This window comes from Barbus barbus, assembly GCF_936440315.1.
Source record: "Barbus barbus genome assembly, chromosome: 31".
NCBI classification, from domain to species: Eukaryota; Metazoa; Chordata; class Actinopteri; order Cypriniformes; family Cyprinidae; genus Barbus; species Barbus barbus.
In genome coordinates, this window is record NC_136759.1 from 16,127,839 (window position 1) to 16,140,451 (window position 12,613).

At 39.7% G+C, this 12,613-nt stretch overlaps 1 long non-coding RNA gene across 1 annotated transcript; it reads right to left on the bottom strand.

The window, feature by feature from the left end:
* Positions 1–2,439: 2,439 nt before the first annotated feature.
* Positions 2,440–7,615, bottom strand: LOC306850933. Its single transcript, XR_013782457.1, has 5 exons — positions 7,540–7,615; positions 6,831–6,885; positions 6,154–6,296; positions 5,706–6,077; positions 2,440–2,811 (listed from the first exon to the last, which is right to left on the bottom strand). It is a non-coding gene; the product is annotated as an uncharacterized lncRNA (long non-coding RNA).
* Positions 7,616–12,613: the final 4,998 nt, after the last annotated feature.

Sequence of the window (12,613 nt, forward strand, 5' to 3'; positions counted from 1 at the left end):
TGTGAGTGAAAGTCAATGTGGTGAACTGGTGACCTCTGGTGGTGGTTAACCGGGAGAGCATGGACCAGATTCGTGACACAAAACAGGTCCATAAGGCTGACAATCACTAAATAAAAACATCTTTGTCCTCACATTATTTCATATTCTCATACTGCATAAAAATATATAATGATATTATATAATGATGCTAGTAATATAATGTAAAGATGCATAGTGTTAAAATGCATACGGAAAAATTCTATATTCACACCAGTGTTATTTTAGTATTATTTATTTACTAAAATATTTGTATTTAGCTTTATTTTAGTTATTGAAAACAATTTGAAATAGTTTTAGTTAACAACACTGGTCCATCTGAAACAATTTTCCCTGTGTATTGTCCCTGTGAGTTTTGACGCCACTAGAGGTAGTGTTATGACAAAGCAAGGCTAGTACCACAGTTCCACCTCCAACTCACGCCATTGCCTATGAATGGCTTGGTTATCTCTGCACATTAAACTAGCAACTATTTAATATCGAATGACGACACATTTCTTGGTAACCGTGTATCTAGTTGCATAATGTGTGTGGTGTTAGCTGGTGCAATGGAAGCTTCTGAGACAGAAGGCTGCACCTTCAAAATTAGGAAATTAATTTGTGTTCCGAAGATGAAGGAAGTCCTTATGGGTTTGAATCTACATGAGGGTTTTGTTTTTTGGGGTTAACTATCCCTTTAGGTCTAACTATTTGAGAGATTATTGCCTCTTCCAAGTGCATATTTTATAAACTGCCAAATGTTTGTTGATAGTACTTGTGTACTATAATAATAATAATAATAATAAAAACAAACATTGAGAAGAGTGAATGGTTGTGAAGGGTCGGTCTCAGGCTCAGCCACAGCTAAAATGCAAAAGCAGATCTGAAATTAGCGGTTTAATTTAGGGACACTGAAAATGTAATCGTATGCTTTAAAGGGTTAATTATCAAATGTAAAAATACGTATTTGTCTTTTATAAGCTGCATTCAAATCCATTTAGCTCAAAAATCTAAGGGGCACATGCACACGCCCGCCCACACTTTGTGTCAAGGTGGTAAAGGAAGAGGAATCAGTTCCAGGGATAACAGATGAGTTTCTAAACAAAACAGGAACTCCGAAAGTAATCTTTAAGCCACTGTCCGAGAGGGTCAGGAGAGATTCCAGCCAGGTCCGAGGAAGTAAATGGCAGCTCCGCAAAGGTGTCTAGGAAAGGGGTTTAAGAGCAAATTGGCAGAGAGCAACGGTCCAAGAACAATGAGACAGACAAGCTCTCCAATGAACACCAGGGGATGAGGGATGGTGGGAGCCCAGATAGCAAAATTGCTGTGGCCCAGATCCGGCCCACACTTGATTGGTGTCTGGGCCAGATGTGGGCCAGTTCTGCTTCATTTGTTTTTTTTTTATGGCTGACATGCGGCATTGCTATGGCTTAATTGTGGCCCAAATCTGGCAAACAGGAGCGGACCGCCCAAGTGCCATCATTCCACGTGGTATGTGTGCCAGATGAAAATGTCAAGTGTGGGCCAGATCTGGGCCACAGCAATTTTGGTGTCTGGGCCAGATGTGGGCCAGTTCTGCTTCATTTGTTTTGTTTACGGCTGACATGCGGCATTGCTATGGCTTAATTGTGGCCCAAATCTGGCAAACAGGAGCGGACCGCCCAAGTGCCATCATTCCACGCGGTATGTGGGCCAGATGAAAATGTGAAGTGTGGGCCAGATCTGGGCCACAGCAATTTTGGTGTCTGGGCCAGATGTGGGCCAGTTCTGCTTCATTTGTTTTGTTTACGGCTGACATGCGGCATTGCTATGGCTTAATTGTGGCCCAAATCTGGCAAACAGGAGCAGACCGCCCAAGTGCCATCATTCCACGCGGTATGTGCGCCAGATGAAAATGTCAAGTGTGGGCCAGATCTGGGCCACAGCAATTTTGGTGTCTGGGCCAGATGTGGGCCAGTTCTGCTTCATTTGTTTTGTTTACGGCTGACATGCGGCATTGCTTTGGCCTAATTGTGGCCCAAATCTGGCAAACAGGAGCGGACCGCCCAAGTGCCATCATTCCACGCGGTATGTGGGCCAGATGAACATTATGGCACTTAAGGCAGTCCACTCCTGTTTGCCAGATTTGGGCCACAATTAAGCCATAGCAATGCCACATGTAACCCAACAACAAACCAAATAAACCACACCTGGCCACAGTTGATTTTTATACAAACCCTGGTCTTTCCCAACATTCCTCATGCAGCATGGAATGGTGGCACTTTTGCAATGCACTCCTGTTTGCCAGATCTGCTCCACAAGTAGGTCAGTTGTTCAGCCACATGTTAGCCAAGAATTACATAAATAAACCATAACTGTGTGTTTTTGTGTGTGCATGCTGTGCCATATCATTGACACTAAGAGATATAAACTAAAGAGAAATTTAAAAATGCCCCCTTTTTATGTTAAGAGAAGTTACAACAGATGATTTAAACACATTTCTGCAAACATTTGCATTATTTATTAATATTGTCAAAGAACAACCAAGTGCAAGTTTCCTTTTTCAAAACTGGAAAGCAATCTAAAAAAAAAAAATAGCAATAATAATAAAAACACAAAATATGTGCATATAAAGCATCTTAGAACTAAACAAAAAACAAAACAAAACATGTTTCCAGTTGGTCATCCAAAAAAAAAAAAAACAGACAACGCAGAAGTAAACACACTAGAAGACATTGGCAAATGGAGCCATCCAAAATTAAAGAATTTGACCACCTTGGCTGGGCCCATCTGCGTCATCATGGCAATCTTGCAAGCCTTTATTGGATACACACAAAAAAAATACACTGTTGAATGCTGATTTTACAATAGTGTTTTAATAGCAATAGCACATTAATACTGAATGGGGAAAAAATGGACTGGAACTACCAGTGCATTGCTGGGGTCGACAATATAATTGGCCCGGTGGCCCGGACGTACTTTTAAAACCGTCAGGGCCACCAGATCGCTCCAACCACTAGCCCGGTGGGGCCAGTAAAAATAATGCCTCTATTAAAAAAAAGTCTAATTTCACATTAATTACCTGTGGTTCTGTGTTTTGATTTCTGTTAAATCGTCTCGGTAACCACCGCTAACACGTTACGTGATCCCGACAGTTACAGATGCAGCGGTTTATGCGCTCCGTGACGTCTGCACCGCTTTGCTCGCTCCCGCGGTTACGCGCGCAAACTGCACACTGCTGCTCAGCACCTACCTATAGCTACTATTAAGCTAGGCTACATGTTTCTGAAACCCACATCACCCGGCCAAACGCCGGGTAAAAAAGAGAAGGCAAGGAAGAGAAAATCACCAGAGGAATTGAGGGAAAGCGAAAGGGAATACGAAAAGAAAAGGCAGAGAAAGTTTCAGCCCCAGTGGCGAGACCGCTGGAATTGGCTGGGCTTAGGGGTGTGCGATATGACGATTTTTGATCGTGGACGATAAAAATGTCTCCACGATCTGCTTTTGAAGAAATATCGTAGTATCGTGCTACAGCACACATTATGTCAAATACAGTTCTGGCGCCTCAGTCTCTATATACTGTACAACACGACATACAGCAGTAGAGTTACTCTGACAGGACACTGCACTTATTCGCGATCGCAAAAGTACATTATTTGCACACAAGCCTTGCTGGTTAAACGTTTAATTCGCGCGCTGGTCTGACCTGCGCTTTTACTGATCGCATACACCTGAAGCACGCGCACTAAAAAGCCTGTCTAACAGCGCCTGATTACTCAACTAACTTATTTTTTGCGCTAATACTGTCAAAACACACAAGGTTTACATACAGACTCAGTTGGTTATCTCTAAAATGAAAGTAAATAGTTAAGAGAGAAACGGATGCGTGCCTGTATATTAGATGCGTGCAGCTCTTAAAGAGACAGGACACTAAACGTGCTGTCGACTGTCATTAAAGGGATAGTTCACCCTAAAATTTAATTTCTGTCATTATTTACTCACTCACATGTTGTCCCAAACCTCTATTAATTTCTTGTGCTGAACACAAAAGAAGATAATTTGAAGAATGAGGGTAACCAAACAGTTGCTGGTCTACATTGACTTTGATAGCAAGAAAGAAAAATCCAATGGAAGTCAATGAGGACCAGCAACTGTTTGGTTTTCCACCTTCTTCAAAATAGCATTTATGTTCAGCAGAAGAAAGAAACTCATTCAGGTGTAAAACAACTTGAGTAAATGATGGTATAAAAATAAAACATTATGACAGAATTGACAGACAGATGACAGAATATTTATTTTTGGGGGAACTATTCATTTAACGTTAACAAAACAACAAAACACAGAGAAAAATCACTCACTATTCTTGACTGAAAAACTTTAACAGTTGCTTTAGGAATCAGTCTATCTAGTGTTTTATTTTTATATTTGTTCATTCAATTTCATTGAATGCTCTGCTAAATACACCTATTGTACCTGAAAATAAAGCACTGTTTGTTTTATTTGTATATTATGTGTATTTGTAATTTGTATCTTTGTTTTTATTAAAAAATAAGAAAGATAGAATGATGACAAAGATTTTTATCTTCGCCCACTTTGGCCTAAATATCTGCCATGTCTTTTTTTTTTTTTTTTTGTTACCTTGAAAGGCTTTGTCTTTCTAGTTTGGCTGTAATGCTCAGACGACTTGCAAAACCAACATGACAAAGAATCGTGATTGAATCGTGATATTTCTAAAAAAAAATCGTGATATGATATTTTTCCCATATCGCCCACCCCTAGCTGGGCTACGATCAAGAAAAAAAAAAAAGAGGTTTACTGTGAGCTCTGCAGATCAATGCCCACATATGCAGACAATTAAGTTAGAGAAAAGTTAACGTATGAAACCTATGGTATGAACATAATATAATGAATTGCTGTGTGACTACGGAGAATGAATCCTATGCAATAGGTTTATTTGCACTTGTTTCATGTTTTTGCAGTTTTGCTGCAATTTGCACTAAACCTACCTTAAAAAAAATAAATGTTATTCATGTTGTTCAAGCAAACTGTTCTTTTTCGTGATTATTGGGATCAATACCCGACGCGTTGACCTGGGCCAGTGAACTTCAAAAGACACTGGCCCGGAGGGCCAGTGGCAAATTTCCCTTATTGTCTACCCCTGCATTAAACAGTTTGGTAACTCTAAGGCCTTAATTGTTAACATTAATTAATGTATTAACTAGTATTAACTAACATGAACTGCATTATTTATTAAGCTTTTTTAATGTTACAGTCATTCACTGTTTGTTCATGTTAGTTCAACCATAAGTTTATCAAGCGACGAGAATACTTTTTGTGCGCAAAAAAACAAACAAAAATAACGACTTTATTCCACTATTCATTTTCGGCTGCTTGTTGTTTTTGTTTTATCGAGTCAGGCAGAGTACATCAAAATGATTATCTGTGATCATTTCATTTACAATAACTGCTTTGGGTGCGAGTGATCTAATATTTAGGAGCCCAAGCTTTAAAAATAGTTTTTGTTCGTTTATTTTGCGTTTTTCTGGTTTAATCACGGTCAGATTTTTTCTAGATCCTGCATTAAATTTATATTTAGACCTCGCTATTCGGGGAACAGACACAGTCTGTATAGATTGGACAACGCAAGTACTTCTATCTTTTAAGTGGGTAGAACAAAAGTCATCATGGCAGTTATTTGAGAATTGTCTTACTAGTCAGATGGAGCGTAGCGTCCTGGAGATGTTGTCCGACAGGAGTTCCGCCCCGACTCTGCTGGGGTGCAGACCATCAGCACGGAAAAGCCTAGGACGCTCCCAGAAAAGATTCCAATTATTAACAAAGAGCAGTTTCTGTTCTTTACACCATGACGATAACCATTAGTTTAAAGCAAACAGTCTACTGAACCTTTCGTTTCCTTGTCGATACGTGGGAAGCGGTCCTGACACGATGATCGTCGCCGCGGGCGATGTGCTGCGTACCGTCTCGATCAGGCTCCTGTAGTCCCTCTTCAGTGTCTCCATCTGCCGCAGCTTGATGTCGTTTGTCCCCGCGTGCAGCACGACAGCACCGATGTTCTCGTTGCCCTTCAGGATCGCGGGTAAACATTCGCAGAAACATTGAGAACACGAGCACCGGGGAAACAGTGAGTGTGCACTCTACCTTCAGCTGACGTAGCACGGACGTGCCGGACGATGGAGCCTCCGACGATCACAGCATCGCGTTCCGTCTCGCGGAGGGGGGCGAAGCGGTTTCGGGTGGAGATGAAGGACATCTGGAAAGATCGCATTCTGGGTGCACAGGGTCTGTGCAGAGAAACACACGGAGTAGAGGTAGACTAACAAATCTAAGATCAGATTCGATCTCTTTTAGTAGTGACACAATGTCTTCATGGTCAGAGTTTGAGGCCGAACAAGTAATAATGTTAGTCGAACGATTTTGGAAAATAATCTAAATGTGTTTTTTATTTAAAAATTAATTTTTTTACTTTTTTTTTTTTACTAATAATGCGATTAAATATACTAGTTGTTTAAGCTCTTTATCTTCTGTATTATTCAACAAAGACAAGCAATAAATCATTGTATAATATGGCTGGGAACTGGGAATCTTTAGTCACCTCATGATCATGATTGAGTCACCTCAAAAACATTTTTATAAAAAAATTACATACTGTATGTATTTATAAGAACTGTTTAAAAATAATAATTACACTTTAAAAAATAAGTTTTACACTTTAAATTACACTTTTAAATTGTAGCTTATATAAACGAAAAAAAAAAAAAAAAAAATTCCTTGATACTTTTTTATTTTGTACCACATGAAATGTATCAGCAGCTTACCTTAATGGTGACAGTGAACTCTAAACTGTAGCATTTTATTCCCACCAGCAGTTTTCTGTAGCAAATCACATCAACATGTGTTATTAAGGTGAAAAACATCCTGACTCAAAACATTAAATGAAAAAAAAAAAAAAAAAAAAAGCAGGCAAACTAATTTTAAAATTACTAGGGTATACTAAAAATGTGAAATACATAGAGTAATAATACCTGAACCAACTTGCTCAATAATATCTATTAGGCTATTGTTACTTTGAAATCATCTCATAAAAGCTTTTATTGTAAGAAAAAGCATGTAGTAATTTGTGCATTATTGCTAGTTAAAAATGCTGTCACAAAGTAATAAAACTAGTGCAGTTACTGCAGTATTACTGTATGCCCAATGTATAAACATGAATGAAAAATTACACTATAGGCTATTATATATACATTTTTCATTGTTGTGCCAAAATAAGACAAGAGTTAAATCCTTTCACCGTGCAGAACTGACTGAAGGTTGGCAAGATCGGAGCAACATGAGCAAATCTAAATGTATTGGCGCGCCGTTCAATCGATACTTGTTCATTTCGCATTCGATAACCATAATAGATCTAGCTTAGAGCTATAAACTGCCAAAATAATGTTACTTCGAAATTAGAAGTTATTCCATTAACTCATACAACATGGATATAACGAAGCAATCGCTAAGAAAATATAAATGTATCGATCTTACCTTGATTGTTTGTTTGCAGTATTCGTCCTCCCTCCAACTGACAATCCTCTGACCTTTGGTTTCGAGCGCCTTTTTCGCGCTTTACGGCTATGTTTAAATTTAAAGGGCCGAATCAGTTTGATTTTTTTTTTTCAAAGACAACTTCAAATGCAGTAAATATTTTGTTATAAACAAAATAGAGATCGTATCTCTAATAAATAAGTAAGCTGAAGCAAAAAAATGTGACCATTTTTCATGAATGCAGGGGGCTGAAAAAGTTAATTATCAAAATAATAATATTTTCTCACAAGAGCTTTGTCGTTCATTTAATCGTATTTCATCAATTATAATGTCAATTAAAATTATATATTTTTTATCTTTAAGAAAGATTATTTATAGCCTAAAAATGACAGTTGTATAAATGTAAATTATATTAAGCCAGAAATGTGGCCGTGAGACACACGCAATTCAACCAGTTCACACGCTGTACGCCACACCGTGTATTTCTCACGCTGAAAAGGCAATGCCAACCGGGGGCGATTTCGGATACAGCGAAAGTGTATCCGAAATGTATCCGAAATAAGTGACGTTTCCTGCTGCCAGCACCTATAGGCAACATAGATGCGCGAACAAAGTTGACGGAACATTCTCGGCCACTGTACGTTCGTTACTAGGCAACCAACAACATCGCGCGAACACACGTCCTGATGGAGATAGGTTTGAACAAAACCAAAACAGGTTGGCTCTGGACGGAACACTGTCATCCATTATGACAGTGAAAATGTCTGGGAGCCCCCTACCCCTGTTATCAAGGCATCAAAATGTGCAACAAACACTTACAACACAAAACACATTTCATGCTGGAGTGTGTACTCTTGAGCAATTTGTTATATTTTTGTAATTTGTGTATATTTGTCATTTTGAAATATAACATTAAAGAGTATTTTTGATGTGATGAATTGCTCTGTCATTTATCAGATTTACCAATTGTTATAATTTCAATTTGTGCTGGTTAATTATGAACAATGGGTAAAATTGGGGCTCCATTAGGGCTCCTCCCCTAACCGCATCAAGATTTTGATAAAACTTGAGAACCCTGAATGTAATAAAATTAAATGTTTATTTATTTATTTAAAATATGTTTATTTCATTTTTAAAATATTTTTTTATATATATTTTCAATATTTTAATATTTTAATTGGATTATTTTTCAATATTTGAATATTTTAAGGGGGTTTCAAATATTACCCTTTGTGGGGTCACTTGAGACACATAGGAACAGTGAATCACAACCTTTTTGACTTCAATGTCTCCTTATAGTCCTATTCTCCACAACAAATCCAGTACATTTGTTATAAAAAATAGCCAAATAATAAGAAATATCTTGATTGACTAATTTGTCATAATTTTAACTCATCTTGAGGCCTCATTGGAAGTTTATCCGTGTCTGCTCTAGAAGTTAGGCCTATATGACACTGCTAGCAAGATAAGCAAGGTTTCACCGAGTAGGCTACAACATGTTCCTGGCTCAACATCTTTATTGATCCTGGAACAGCATTCATATCGACCAATTAGAATTGAAGTTATGCCAAGTTTAGGCTTTCAACCATGCTTCTAGATTAGTGTTATTATCATTTCCCTCTGATTGTAGGGTTAGGGTTAGGACTATTTTTATGGACAGGAATGATGTTCCAAGATCAACAAAAATATGTTGATACAGTACTTGGCAAAATCATTGTGCCCCAAGCTTTGCACAAACAGCAACTAAAGTATCTCCTTGCACATCCCAAAACCATAAAAAACTCTTCATAAGTTTGAACTTAGACACTTGAACTTTTCGAGACACTCTACCTACAAAACATATGTCAGCAATAGCATATATGTTATAGATGTAAGTACATGTAGCCTCACATCCAGCCTAAGGACATGTCCACCAAAGCGTTTTTAGCCAGCCAAAAATGCTAGGCAATCTGCTGAAAACGCCTAGCTGTGGGCGATTGAAAGTGTTTTGGCAGTGCAGCGTTTTTGTTGTTGTTTTTTTTTTTTTTTTTTTTTGTTGAGACGCTTTCTTGCTATACAGAATATCCGTAGCACAGTTTACTTGTAACTGATTTCGCTGATAATTTGTATAATACTAATAATGTTTGTATAGTACGGATGTCATATGGTATAGACACGTATGTTCGGAAACCAGAAATATAATTTTTCCATCTACTCTGCTATTTGATGTTGTTCAGAAAGAATGTTGTGACAGTTGGTCGGTGTGGTATTTTTCCCGCCCCTCCTCCATTGTGATTGGACGGTCTGGTAGAAAGTGACAGTAATGAGCGTTTTAACCAAAGTTTAACATTCTTTAACTCTCGCCGATCTATAAAAAACGCTGAGTGTTCAGCGCTTTATAGCCAGAAAAATGCATGGCGTTTTAAAAACGCGGCACTCCCATTGAAAACAATTGAATAAACACACCAGTCGCGTGAAAAAAAAACGCATTGGTGGACACGACACACAGCCTAAGTGCCTGCTGCATCTATACCAAAAAATATTGTTAAATGTTGTTAAAAAAAAATTCAAGGCAGTTTCAAAGTCTGTCCTTTTTAAGCTAAATTATCCATTGTCAGAAGTGTTGCATCTAAGCCAGAAATGGACTTACCACGTAGGTTTACATTTTTGGGGGGCATATTTCGAATGTGGGCCAAGTTAGACTTACACCCTGATTAGCCAATGCTGACTGTGCCGTATATTTTCCAAATGTGGCCCAAATTATTATGAATTATATGGGCCATATTTGCCATGCCATATGGGTGGCACTTTCGGCTCACACCTGAGGCAGTGCCACTGTAGCATATCTTTGCCAAAACTGGCCCAAATACATTCTGAGATAACTGTGCCTCATTTACAGCGTTATATGTGGGCCACTTTTGGCTCACATCCAGATGAGCCAGTGGTCACTTAGCCATATCTTTGCCAAACCTGGCCCAGATGTGTTATAAGATAACTGGGCGACATTTGCAACATTATATGTGGGCCACTTTTGGCTCACATCCTGATGAGCCAGTGGTCACTCAGCCATATCTTTGCCAAACCTGGCCCAGATGTGTTATAAGATAACTGGGCCACATTTTCAATATTATATGTGGGCCACTTTTGGCTCACATCCAGATGAGCCAGTGGTCACTTAGCCATATCTTTGCCAAACGTGGCCCAGATGTGTTATAAGATAACTGGGCGACACTTGCAACATTATATGTGGGCCACTTTTGGCTCACATCCAGATGAGCCAGTGGTCACTTAGCCATATCTTTGCCAAACGTGGCCCAGATGTGTTATAAGATAACTGGGCCACATTTTCAATATTATATGTGGGCCACTTTTGGCTCACATCCAGATGAGCCAGTGGTCACTGAGCCATATCTTTGCCAAACCTGGCCCAGATGTCTTATAAGATAACTGGGCCACATTTTCAATATTATATGTGGGCCATTTTTGGCTCACATCCAGATGAGCCAGTGGTCACTTAGCCATATCTTTGCCAAACCTGGCCCAGATGTGTTATAAGATAACTGGGCCACATCTGCAACATTATATGTGGGCCACTTTTGGCTCACATCCAGGTGAGCCAGTGTTCACTGAGCCATATCTTTGCCAAACCTGGCCCAGATGTGTTATAAGATAACTGGGCCACATTTTCAACATTATATGTGGGCCACTTTTGGCTCACATCCAGATGAGCCAGTGGTCACTGAGCCATATCTTTGCCAAACCTGGCCCAGATGTGTTATAAGATAACTGGGCCACATTAGCAACATTATATGTGGGCCACTTTTGGCTCACATCCAGATGAGCCAGTGGTCACTGAGCCATATATTTGCCAAACCTGGCCCAGATGTGTTATAAGATAACTGGGCCACATTTTCAATATTATATGTGGGCCACTTTTGGCTCACATCCTGATGAGCCAGTGGCCACTGAGCCATATCTTTGCCAAACCTGGCCCAGATGTGTTATAAGATAACTGGGCCAAATTTGCAACATTATATGTGGGCCACTTTTGGCTCACATCCAGATGAGCCAGTGGCCACTGAGCCATATCTTTGCCAAACCTGGCCCAGATGTGTTATAAGATAACTGGGCCACATCTGCAACATTATATGTGGGCCACTTTTGCCTCACATCCAGGTGAGCCAGTGTTCACTGAGCCATATCTTTGCCAAACCTGGCCCAGATGTGTTATAAGATAACTGGGCCACATTTGCAACATTATATGTGGGCCACTTTTGGCTCACATCCAGGTGAGCCAGTGGTCACTGAGCCATATCTTTGCCAAACCTGGCCCAGATGTGTTATAAGATAACTGGGCCACATTAGCAACATTATATGTGGGCCACTTTTGGCTCACATCCAGATGAGCCAGTGGTCACTGTGCCATATCTTTGCCAAACCTGGCCCAGATGTGTTATAAGATAACTGGGCCACATTTGCAACATTATATGTGGGCCACTTTTGGCTCACATCCAGATGAGCCAGTATTCACTGAGCCATATCTTTGCCAAACCTGGCCCAGATATGTTATAAGATAACTGGGCCACATTTTCAGGATTATATGTGGGCCACTTTTGGCTCACATCGAGGTGAGCCAGTGCCACTGTGCCATATCTTTGCCAAACCGGGCCCAGATATGTTTTGAGATAACTGGGCCACATTTTCAGGATTATATGTGGGCCACTTTTGGCTCACATCCAGATGAGCCAGTGCCACTGTGCCATATCTTTGCCCAACCTGGCCCAGATATGTTTTAAGATAATTGGGCCACATTTGCTGAAACATATGTGGGCCATATTTGGTTTACATCCAGATTAGTCATTGTCAATTGTGCCACGTTTTTGCCATAGGTGGCCCACATTTGGTTTGTCATATTTGGGCCATGTTTATTATCTATCATATGGGCCACTTTAGGCTCAGATTCAGATTACACATTGTCATGAGTGCCGCATCTTTGCCTAAAATGGCCCAGATGTGATTTACATTTTTTGGGCCATATTTGCCATTTTACATGTGGGCCACTTCAGGCTCAGACACATTTGGTGCGGGCCATAAG